The sequence below is a fragment of the Bison bison genome, unplaced genomic scaffold, assembly GCF_000754665.1.
Source record: "Bison bison bison isolate TAMUID 2011002044 unplaced genomic scaffold, Bison_UMD1.0 scf7180017864123, whole genome shotgun sequence".
Taxonomy (NCBI): domain Eukaryota; kingdom Metazoa; phylum Chordata; class Mammalia; order Artiodactyla; family Bovidae; genus Bison; species Bison bison.
Window position 1 is genome coordinate 1,877,166 of NW_011494695.1, and position 13,001 is coordinate 1,890,166.

Here is a 13,001-nt window from a genome sequence, read left to right on the forward strand (position 1 = left end):
ATTAAGTACTGTTTGTTAACAGAAAAATTTGTGAAATCAAACTTCTTTTCTCCCTGAGGTTTTCTTCTTTTTTATTGAAATACAATTGATTTACAGTGTTGTATTAGTTTAACGTGTACACTTAAGTGATTCATATATCTGTGTCTATATTCTTTTTCAGATTATCAGATTATCAGATTATCAGACATAAAGCTTTACTTTTCTACACCTAAGAATCACAAACAAAATAATAACAGAAACACAAGGATATATGTTTATGTTCATTACTAGCATTGATTATAAAAGCTTAGGCATTAGAAATAATCCAAATGTCCACAATTATGAGACTGGATAAGAAATTTATGATATATGTATTCAATGATATTCTGCTCACCTTCGAGAATTAATGAGGTGGTACTATATGTGTGGTCACAAAACAATGCCCATGGCTAAATGGGGGGAGGAAAAGTGAGTTGTAGAATAGTTAACTAGTATGATCACCAGTGATCCCGTTTTGTTATTAAAATGTGCTGGTAAACATGTAGATGTTCTCAGAGAGACCAAGAGAATGGGGAGAGAGGGAGGGCTGGAGAAAGGGCAGTTGGGGAGGGAGTCACAGTGAAGGAAGGAGGGAACTCAGAGAGGGAAGATACAGGAGGAGAGATGAGAAGAGAGGAGGATGGAGGGAGTGGAGCAAGGTGAAGTGGGTGCAGTTAAAGACATAGAGAAACGCTGAGCATCTGTGTGTGGATGGACTGAAATAGGATCGGTGGATTTGAAAAAGAGGTACTTTGCTTTTTACCTTTAAATGATTTAGTGAAGTTTGACAATTCTGTTAAGTAGATGCATTTTTCATGGTATAATGTAAAATATTTTTGTGTATCAGTTGTTTAGTTGTGTCTGACTCTTTGCAACCCCATGGACTGTAACCTGCCAGACTCCTCTAGTCCATGGGATTCTTCAGGCAAGAATACTGGAGTGAGTTGCCATTTCCTTCTAAAAAAGTATTTTTATTCACAAGCAAAATGAAAAGAACCCACAACGAGAAAATGTAACCTACCAAGCAGTTGCTATCTTTAGCATAAAAGCTAAACTTACAAATCAACTTGGCATTATGAATAAAAGGGCACTGAAAAACACATAAAATGAAATGTAAATAGATAAAAACATGGAAAAGTATGTGCACCTTCTGGAAAGAAAGAAATATAAATTAAAATATTGATCAGATATTTTTTATCTTCTAAGCAAAGAGTCATTGAAATGTATATTTAGTGTTGATAAAAAATTATACAGTTATAAATTTAAGCATTATTTTATTTTGGAGGCAATCTTATGATACATTTCAAGAGTCACAAGCAATTTTACGTAATTTGCTTTAGTAATTATGCATCTAGAAATGTATTTTGAAATCTGTAAAAATGTGGAATAAGATTTATTTACAATGTTGTTAATCACATCTTAAAGACTTGCATTTTATACAAAATGATGATTGTTATAAAAATAGTAGTTATACAGAATTTGTGTAGCCAATGATTATTTTGAAAAATATTACTGAGTGTCACAGGGGAAGGCTAAAAGAAAATTCAAATAAGAAAATGGGATAAATTGTCGAAGGAGCAAATTTCCTATAAAGAGTGTGTCTGTGTGTATGCATGTTCTTTGTCTTAAAAGAAGCTCTGAAGTGCCCTTTCCTTCTTTGCTTGTTATTAAAAATATTTATAACAAAATAAACAGATTTTGTAAGTAGCTATTCATGTAGATCATCTTTTTCAAATTTTATCCTTCTGATAATAATAATATTCTCATTTTATAAATTATAGAAACTAAAATTTAGATAAGTATTTATGAAATACACTGCTCTGTTGAAAATTGGGAATCATTTTATAAAAACCCTTGATTGGTCTTCTACAATACAAGGAATGACAAGGCAAAGTGATAGAGAAAAAGTAAGTAAGTAAGTAAAGTCACTCAGTCGTCTCTGACCCTTTGCAGCCCCATGGACTGTAGCCTACCAAAGTCCTCTGTCCATGGGATTTTCCAGGCAAGAGTACTGGAGTGGAGAGAAAGTGAAAGTGAAGTTGCTCAGTCATGTCCGACTCTTTGTGACCCCGTGGACTGTAGCCCACCAGACTCCTCCATCCATGGGATTCTCCAGGCAAGAATACTGGAGTGGGTTGCCATTTCCTTCTCCAGGGGATCTTCCCGACCCAGGAATTGAACCCAGGTCTCCCACATTGCAGGCAGACACTTTAACCTCTGGGCCATGAGGGAACCCCTAAATTGGTTGGGTCCAAACCCCATTCTACTAATTAATAGCTATTGAAAGTGAAAGGGAAGTTGCTCAGTTGTGTCCTACTCTTTGCAACCCTATGGACTGTAGCCTACCAGGCTCCTCGGTCCATGGGATTCTCTAGACGAGAATACTGGAGTGGGTTGCCATTTCCTTCTCCAGGGGATCTTCCCAACCCAGGGATTGAACCTGGATCTCCGGCATTGCAGGCAGACTCTTTAACCTCTAAGCCACCAGGGAAGCTGGGTCTTGGCCATATGACTTAAGCTCTTCCTTCCTCAGTTTCTTCAACTGAAGGATGGGAGATAGGATCCCTTTACAGGATTGTCTGGAGAATTACATGTGTTAATACATTTTAAAGCATTAAGATTAACTTAATATAGATAATGACTAAGAAGTAAACAAAACTAATTATAATTGAATATAATTGTTTCCTTGAGTAACCTTACTAGGCCAAGGCTTGATACTTTTTCCAGTCAAAAATACATGCTTTTTCCAGTTATTCAAATTTAATTGAGAGCCTTGGATTTATGAAACTATTGATTCATATTTAAAGAAAATTCATGGAGATGATTTCCACTCAATATCAATAATTCACTTGAAGGAATTTTATAAATGAACTTTTTGTGCACAGAAATGTCTCTGAATATATAGAACAGTTTGACAAGAATAGTTCCATGGGCTTAGCTGGCTCTTAAGTCATCTGCTTTACTAAAATTATTGATCATTTTGTTATTCATTTGCTCAGTCATGTCCAACCCTTGCAACCCATGGACTGCGGCATGCCAGGCTTCTTTGTCCTTCACCATCTCCCGGAGTTTGCTCATACTCATGTCCATTGAGTTGATTATGCCATCCAAACCTCTCTTGCTCTCCCGTCTCCTTCTGCCTTCAATCTTTCCCAGCATCAGGGTTTTTTTTTTTTTTTTTTCCCAATGCGTTTTCTCTTTGCAGCAGGTAGGCAAAGTATTGCAGCTTCAGCTTCAGCATCATTCCTGCCAATTAATATTTAGGGTTGATTTCTTTTGAGATTGACTGGTTTGATTTCCTTGCAGTCCAAGGGACTCTCAAGGTCTTCTCCAACACCACAGTTCGAAAGCAGCAATTCTTCAGCACTTAGCTTTCTTTATGGTCCAGCTTTCACATCCATACTTGACTACTGGAAAACCATAGCTTTGACTATAGGAACCTTTTTAGGCAAAGTAATGGCTCTGCTTTTTAATATGCTATCTAGGTTTGTCATTGCTTTTCTTGAGAAGCATCTTTTAATTTCATGGCTGCGGTCACTGTCCACAGTGATTTTGGAGCCCAAGAAAAGAAAGTCTGTCACTGTTTCCATTGTCTCCCCATCTATTTACCATGAAGTGATGGGACTGGATGCCATGATCTTAGTTTTTTGAATGTTGAGTTTTAAAGCCAGCTTTTTCACTCTCCTCTTTCACCTTCATCAAGATGACTTTAGTTCCTCTTCACTTTCTGCCATAAGGATGGTTTCATCTGCGTATCCGAGGTTACTGATATTTCTCTCTGAAGTCTTGATTCCAGCTTATGCTTCATTCATCCTGACATTTCATATGCTGCTGCTGCTGCTAAGTCTCTTCAGTCGTGTCCGACTCTGTGCGACCCCATAGATGGCAGCCCACCAGGTTCCCCTGTCCCTGGGATTCTCCAGGCAAGAACACTGGAGTGGGTTGCTATTTCCTATAAGTTAAATATACTCATCTGCATATATGTTAAATGAACAGGGTGGCAGTAGACAGCCTTGATATACTCCTTTACCAGTTTTGAAGCAGTCCATTGCTCCATGTCCAATTCTAACTGTTGCATCTTGACCTGCATACAGGTTTCTCAGGAGGCAGGTAAGGTAGTCTGGTATTCCCATCTCTTTAAGAATTTTCCAGTTTGATGTGATCTACACAGTAAAAGGCTTTAGCATAATCTATGAAGCAGAAGTAGATGTTTTTTTCTGGAATTCTCTAGCCTTTTCTGTGTCCATGGATGTTGGCAATTTGATCTCTGGTTTCTTTGCCTTTTCTAAATTCAGCTTGTACATCTCGAAGTTCTCGATTCATATATTAATGAAGCCTTGCTTGAAGGATTTTGAGCATTATTTTGTTAGCAGACGAAATGAATGCAATTGTATGGTAGTTTGAACATTCTTTGGCATTGCCTTTCTTTGGATTGGAGTGAAACTGGACCTTTTCCAGTCTTGTGGTCACTGCTGAGTTTTCCAAATTTACTGGCATATTAAGTGCAGCACTTTAACAGTATCATCTTTTAGGGTTTGAAATAGTTCAGCTGAAATTCCATCTAATACCGTCTTCAACTATCTTTGTTCATAGTGATAGCCCACTTGACTTCACACTCCAGCATGTCTGACTCTAGATGAGTGATCACACCATAGCAATTATCTGGGTCATTAGGATCGTTTTTGTATAGTTCTCTGTGTATTCTTGCCACCTTTTCTTAACATATTCTGCTTCTGTCAGGTCCATACTGTTTCTGTCCTTTATTGTGCCTTTATTTGCATGAAATATTCCCTTGGTATCTCTAATTTTCTTGAAGAGATCTCTAGTCTTTCCCATTCTATTGTTTTCCTCTATTTCCTTTCATTGTTCAATTAAGAAGGCTTTCTTATCTCACCTTGCTATTCTCTGCAACTCTGCATTCAGATGGGTATATCTTTCCTTTTCTACTTTTCCTTTCACTTCTCTTCTCTTCTCAGCTATCTCTAAGGCTTACTGTAAGGTTTTGATCACTGCCTCCCATACAATGTTATGAACCTCCATCCGTGGTTCTTCAGGCTCTCTATCAGATCTAATACCATGAATCTATTTGTCCCTTCCATTGTGTAATCATAAGGGATTTGATTTAGGTCATACCTGAATGCCCTAGTATTTTTCTGTGTTCTTTAGTTTGAGTCTGAATTTTGCAATAAGGAATTCATGATCTGAGCCACAGTTAGATCCCAATCTTGTTTTTTTCTGACTATATAGACCTTCTCCACAAAGAATATAAATAATTCAGCTACAAAGAATATAATCAATCTGATTTCAATATTGACCATTGACAAGCCAATTCATGTATTACCCCTATTGAAATATGCACACTATATTGAGTACAATATCAAACTATATTGTGGTTTTTATCCAATATTTAATTGTGAAGGCATTCTAGTCAGATCTATCTACAGATACATATATTTATTTCTGTATATTTATGTACTTGTTTAGGATTATAAATTAGATTATAGGATTATAATTAGATATAGGATTATAATTAGGATTATAAAAATAATTCATAAAATTATTTTTGTATAATATTTTCACATATGAAATTGTAACTATATACATATACTGTATACTGTGAATGTATCATTGGAATTTCTGCTTTAATTGGATGACTGTCAATCTTTACACTTCCTTTATTAACCTTGAATTTGGGAATAATATTTTCATTGAACCTGGCATTCAGTGTATGTAGAACTGATTGGAGGACGCAGGGGCACAGATTTTGCTCATGTGTGTGGATGGTATCAAAACATGTGTGCTTGACTAATGATGCAGAGCTACAGAAATATGTCTTAAAGCAAAGGGTCTCAGTATCTGCCCCATCCAGTGTAGCACCAGTTAATTAAAAAACGTTTACCACATTGCAAACTGTCATCAATTTAATGCTGCTCTGCTTCAAACCAAGCTGTCCTCTTGTGGCAAAAAATATGAAGTTAAATACCCTGAATAATACGAAACTTCAATATAGCAGTACAGTATCTGTGTGTGTGTGTGCGCGCGTGTGTGTGTGCGCGCGTGCGTACGTGCGTGTGTGCCCGCCCACATGCACGCACCCATGCATGCTCAGTCATTTCCGACTCTGCAACTGCGTGGACTGTAGCCTGCCAGGCTCCTCTGTCCATGGGATTTCCCAGGCAAGAGTACTAGAGTGGGTTGCCACTTCCTCTTCCAGGGATCTTCCCCACCCAGGGATCGAACCCACATCTAGTGTGCCTCCTACATCGGCAAACAGATTGTTTACCACTGAGCCACTTCAGAAACATGCAACACAGCATAGTTCATATCAATACGGAGAAGTGCTTATGGGGATTGGAATTTGGATTTGTGTTTTAATTTCAGGGCACAATTAAAATATTTGGCAAAATGTCTTGCATTCCAACCTATTTAGGAAAAACAAAAAACAAAAAACATTTAATTCATGGGTTTTTTCCTGCATGCTGCTTTTTTTCTCAAGTGTGACATATTCTAGCAGCATGGATTTATAAAATCTTGCCAAAGCATTTTGTTGTAATTTTCCTTTGCCAATAAACACAGCCAGATTCAGAAAAAAAAATGTTATTTTTCAGTTTTAGATTGCTTGAAATATTCATTTTGGTTTGCCCATGATGTGTTACCATTATAGAATCTAAACTTGTACAGATAAAAAATGAGTAATAACAAAATCACAAAAGTAACTTGTTTACATAGGTAAGAGCTATAATTACACCATAGGTGAAGCAAATATTTTTCAAACCTTCTCCTTAAGGAAGTTGGAGATTTAGTATTTGAAGAGATGATTTGGAGACAGTACAAATTATTTCACAATTCAAAACCTATGCATCAAATACTTGGACATTTAGGAAAAATGAGTGGCAAAACTGATGTTCGAAGACAGTTACTCATGTGTAATGGATGACATGTCCTGGAATTTTAAATTTTCAATTTTTCCCTATGGCATCCTTCAACAGATGCTTTCAAATTGACCAGTTGGCTTTTTCCTATTTAGTTCTGGACATTTAGTTTCATGGGTGTTGTGAAACTTGGTTGTTGTCTTGTTTGTTTTGTTTCATAGACACAGGAGATCCTAGAGAGAGAGTGTTTGTTTTCTGGTGTGTATTCCTTCTCAGTGGTAAGAATGATAGCAATGGATATTGTCATATGCCAGGAACTGTTCCAAATGTGTACATGTATAATTTATTTAATGCTCACAGCAATACTGTGAGGTAGATACTATTATCACCTCCTTTTAAAATATGAAGAAGCTGAGACACATAGAGATTAAGTAATTTGCCAAATAAAACAGTTTGTGGCAGGCTAGAGGATTCATCCCAGAATATCTGGCTCGCCTCCCTGTGTGCGGTGAACCACTCGGCTCTATCACGGGGTATGGGTGCTGCCAGGAAGGGGGCTGCTGTACTGACTGCGGGTAGCTCTTTCCTGGATGAAAGAATGGTCTCTGTTAGCAAAATGGAAGCAGGTTTATGAGCAGTAAGTATAAAAGAGAGAGGAAAAAGAGATCAGTGTAATGGAAAAGTAAAACAGAGAAATGGTAAGAGGGAACATGTGAACAAATTCAGAGGCCATAAAACCTGAGTGATTCATGAAACAAGCAAGCAAACCAAAAAACCAGACTGGGAGGGTAGCGCCAAACGTGTCTTGGCCTTTATATTGCAATGACATGGGAAATAACACACTTAGGAATTTTGGGGGCTTCCCCGGTGGCTCAGTGGTATATTAAAAAAAAAAAAAAAGAACCCACTTGCAGTGCAGGAGACTTGCAGGAGATGTGGGTTTGATCCCTGGATAAGGAAGATCCCCTGGAGAAGGAAATGGCAACCCACTTCATTACTCTTGCATTGAAAAATCCCATGGACAGAGCAAACAGGCTGGCTACAGTCCATGGGATCATAGAGTCAGACATGACTGAACAACTAAACAACAAGGGAGTTTGGGGGAAGTCTTGAGTCTAAAATGTCCTGTGGGATTTTTCCTGTACTGTTGTCTTCATGAGCTTTTGGTTTGCTGAGGGCTTCGTACCTTTGTTTTCAGGATAAAATGTATACAGTTGACTTCCCAACAGATTGAGCTGTTGAACATTCCTCTTTAGGTGTGCAGAAGTGTTGGGGATGAAGAAACATTTTTATTGAGATTGCTTTAAACTGGGATATTTGAATAGACATCTGTCCTTACAAACAATAAGGAAAGTTGGGAGAGTTACGAGAGGAGTGATACTCTTTTTTTTTTTTTTTAATTGATGTATAATTGAAATATGCTTAGCTATTTTATTATATTAGATTCTGGTGTAGAACATAGTGATTCGACATTGTACACATCACGAAATCATCACCGCAATAGGTATAGTTGCCAGTATTATCTAGTTACAATATTATCAGCTATGTGTGCCATGCTGTATATATTATTACACATCCCCAATGGGTTATTTATTTTATAACTGGAAGTTTGTTTTTCTTAATCCCTTTAACCCATGTACTCCTCACCACCTCGCCTCTCCTCTTGCAACCACCAGTCTACTCTGCATCTGGGAATCTGAGTTGTACTTTGCTTTGTTTGTTTAGAATCTGTATATAAGTGACAGGCAGTATTTGTCTTACTCTGTCTGATTTAGTTCACTCGCCATAATCTTTTCAAGGTCTGTCCATGTTGTTGCAAATGGCAAGGTAAATCCTTTTCTTATGGCTGAGTAATATTTCTGTGTCTGTGTGTGTTCTACCTCTTCTTTATCAATACAACTGTTGATGGGCACTTGGGTTGTTTTCACATCTTGGCTATTGTAAGTAATGCTATAGTTACTGAAGGGGTTACAGATACCATTTCAAATTAGTCTTTTCATTTTCTTCAGATAAATACTCAGAGGTATAGAATTTCTGAAGGAGACGCTAGCCCTATTTTTAATTTTTTGAGGGACCTTCATACTGTTTGCCACAGTCCCTGTAGTAGTGTGCGTTACTACCAACAGTGCATAAAGGTTCTCTTTTCTCTACATTTACCAACACTGGTTGAGTGAGTGAGTGAGTGATCGTCACTCAGTCGTTTCTGACTCTTCGCGACCCCACGGACTGTAGCCTGCCAGGCTCCTTTGTCCATGGAAGTCTCCAGGTAAGAATACTGGAGTGGGTTGCTATTTCCTTCTCCAGCCAACACTGGTTATTTTTTATCTTTTTGATAATAGCCAATTTGATAGGTTTGGGATGATATCTCGCTGTGGTTTAGATTTGCATTTCCTTGATGATTAGTGACGTTGAGCATCTTTTCATGTGCTTTCTGGCCATCTATGTGTCTTCTTTGGAAAATGTCTATTTAGATCCTCTTCCCATGTCCACCAGATTGGTTTTTGTTGTTGTTTATGAGTTGTATGAGTGCTTTATATACTTTTAATACTGCTTCCTTATCATATACATATAATTTGAAAATATCTTCTCCCATTCCATAGGTTGCCTTTTCATTTTGTTGATTGTTTCCTTCATTGAGAATAAGCTTTTTAGTTTGATACAGTCCCAGATGCTTGTTTTTGGTGTTGTTTCCTTTGCCTTCAGAGTTAGACGCCCCCCCCCCCCCCACAAATTACTAAGTGTGATGAGAAGGAGCTTACCACCTGTGTTCAGGTCTTAAATCCATTTTGAGTTAATTACTTTATACAGTGTAAGATGATGATGCAGTTTCATTTATTTGCATATTGCTTGCTGATCTGTCCTTCTGCTTGATCCAGTCTGCTGTTGAACCCCTTAAGTGTATTTTTTGGTCACTGTATTCTTCAGCTTTGTAATTTTCTCTTTGTTGATGACCTCAGTGTTCATCCATTCTTCTCCTGTGTTTCATGAGCATCTTTATTATCATTACTTTGAATACTTTATCAGAGAGAGTACTTGTCTTTATATCACTAAGCTGTTTTTTTGAGGTTTTAAATTTTTTTGTTTGAAATATATTTCTATGTTTCCTCATTTTGTTAAAATCTCCAGTTTCTGTGTATTAAGCAAAGCAAACACCTCCCTCACTTTTGGAGTGGCCTTGTGTAGCTCCTGATCCTCCTCGTTCAGCCCTGCTCTAACTCTTGGTTGTCTCTAAAACTTTTATCATTGTATAAACTTCCTGATTTATTCTTGATATACCCCCATTGTGGAGGGTGTGCTGGAACTGTCAGTATTCCAAGAGGAGGGGTCTTATTTAACACTTATTTTCAGGTTGATTAGATAGCAAACCCTCCAACAGCAGCTTTTAAAGTATGAAATATTTGTAGCAGTGTAGGTCCACCATTGTGGACCTTGAGTCGAGGAGATCTGGGTGACAGTTGTAAAAGTTGGGGATCTAGATGAAATGTATGAGTTCCTTTCTTGAAAGTTTCATTGAGCAGTAGTGAGGTATGTAAGGATGCTGTCTCCCTGCTTACCAGTTCACTGGGAGTGCCTCCTTAGCTTCTAAATGGGTACAAACCTAAAACCTGTCCTTCAAGTTAATGTTCCAGGCTAAGTATATTGATCTTTTTCATAGAAAGAAGGCTGTGCGTGTGATATTTTAGATTCCAATATAAGTGATATCATACTATATTTGTCTTTCTCTTTCTGGCTTGCTTCTCTTAGTATATGGTCATCTCTAGTTTTATCTATATTGCTGCAAATGACATTATGTCATTCTTTTATGGTTAAGCAGTAGTCCATTGTACACACACACATACACACACACATTCATACCACATCTTCTTTATCCTTTCATCTGTTAATCGACCTTTAGGTTGTTTCCATGTTTTGGCTATTGTGAATTGTAGTTTTATCCAGATATATGCCCAGGTGTGGGGTTGTAGGATTAAAATTAGCCCCATATTTTAAATCACCTATATACTTCAATACAGAAAGAAAGAAAAATAAAGAAATAATAAATGAAAAAGCCGTTAAGATAAAGAAACCTGGTCTGGCTGTGTATGTCGTGGTGGTACTCAAATGATGGGCAAGAAAGAGTTATCTTTCTGATGGTTACAGTCCCATGGAAGTCTGGAATGCCAGTGCCCCTGGCTGGCCAAGAATTGTTCCTGTGTGGGTTGTGCATTCCCACTGGCTTTAGCTAGGTAGCTGGATGAGGGTAGGGAACGGCTTGCTCTGTCTTGAGCTTTGCAACATGAGAGGGTCTTGTCTGTCTATACCTGTTTATACATGTCTGTCTGCACCTTGTCTGTCTGTCCTGTGCCCTACAACTTGTACTCTCCAGCCCCAGCTGGGAGGTGGCAGAAGGTGGTCGTCCTTCTGCAGCTTCAGAAGGACGACAGGCTAGAGGTGCAGCCACTTGCCTGCAGCTGTCTTAGCTCGGTGGCAGGTGAGCGAAGCCTCAAAACTTGCCCCTGTGGTAGCAGACTAGGTGGAGAGTGCAAAAATCTCGTGACTGCCAGGTCATTGGCTCTGTCTCCAGGTAGTGTTTCAGCTGTGCTCTGCCTCTCCAACTGAAGCTGTTAGAGTGGCCAATGAATCACCATCATGCACAGTCTAGGCACTTTTCAAACTGGTGCTCTTTTTTTTTTTTTGTCTTTATCTCAGGATTAGTGAGACTGAATGCAAGTCCGTTAAGAGAGGAATCTCAGTTTTCTATAGCACTTTGGGACTCTGATGTCAGCCCTGCTGGTTTTCTAAACCAGATGCTTTGTGGGCTCTTCTCTTCGGTGCCGATCCCAAGGGTTAGGATGCCTATTGTGGGGCAGCAGTACCTCACTCCTTGAGGGAGAATCACTTTCTAATGAGATCCTTCTCCATAGTGTGTTGCTGCACTGGAAGTGGGTATTTTGCATGACCTTGTCTCTCTCTCTTACCCATTTTGATGTGGTCCTTTTATTCTTTGTTGTGGAGAGCAGATATTTTTCTGCTCATCTATTTTTCAGATATTTTTCAAAGGGAAATGATCTGTGTGTATCTGTGTATTGGGTGTGTCCATGGGAGGAGGTGTCTTCAGATTCTTCCTATGCCACCATCTTGGACTTTGCCTCCCAAAGAGTGATACCTTGGGGATAAAAGTTACACTGTAGATGGAAGGTCCACGATAGCATTTGTCAAGAGGATGCTTTTCTTTTTTAGATAGATATTTAAAATCTTCTTTTTGTTCTTCTGTCATTTTTATTACGCATCCATGTTATGCATCTTAAAGTATCCCACTTACACAGACAGACACCTAGACACAACTTACGTCTCTGCTCTTTAAGGATAAAAAGTTAATTTTATTGTAAACTCAGAGATGTACTCTGACCCAAAGCAAAGAAAGAGAGGAAAACAAAAAAGGAGGGTGGTGAGGTTGAGGTCAGTTAATCATGAAAGCGAACAAATGGGCAGACAGATCTGTACAAGATAGATCAAAAGCAGTATGGGGTGAACAGAGTCTAATAATTAGGAGAGGACATAGTGGGTGAAAGATAGGACCTAGCATGGACTCAGCGCACTATTATCTTCACAGAGTTTTCTGGGTACAGTAGAAGGGGTTATCCACATTTAATGTAATTAATAAAGATTTAAATATCAACACTGTATAAATTTTATTTTGCTTTATATTAGAAAATTTTGTTTTAACCAGACTTTTTTGTCTTGTAGAAGAATAAAAAGCATCTAGATCTGGTTAAAGAAATAATCATGCATTTATGTGGTATATTAAAATGATATTAAATTCTATTAACTTTATGTTTACAATGAATTGTATTTAAAAACACCATTAAAATGATATTAGAAATGTATATTTCCTTATGGAATACCCATATTATGACCATTTCTTGATTTATGGTTACTCTGAATGTAAAATATATACATCTATTAAAATTAGCACAGTATAATTTATAGTGAATGTATGCTTTCCATACATAATCACACATACTGTAAATCAACATATTTTTCTTTACTGTCTTGATTTTCCTGAACTATAATAAACCTATAAAAATTATATATGACTTAGGGAATAGATGAATCTAAATTTATTTGCAT

At 37.8% G+C, this 13,001-nt stretch overlaps 1 pseudogene; it reads left to right on the top strand.

Moving 5' to 3' along the window:
• The window catches only part of LOC104988325, a 174,925-nt pseudogene extending 163,167 nt beyond the window's left edge, over positions 1-11,758 (top strand).
• The last annotated feature ends 1,243 nt before the right edge of the window (positions 11,759-13,001 follow it).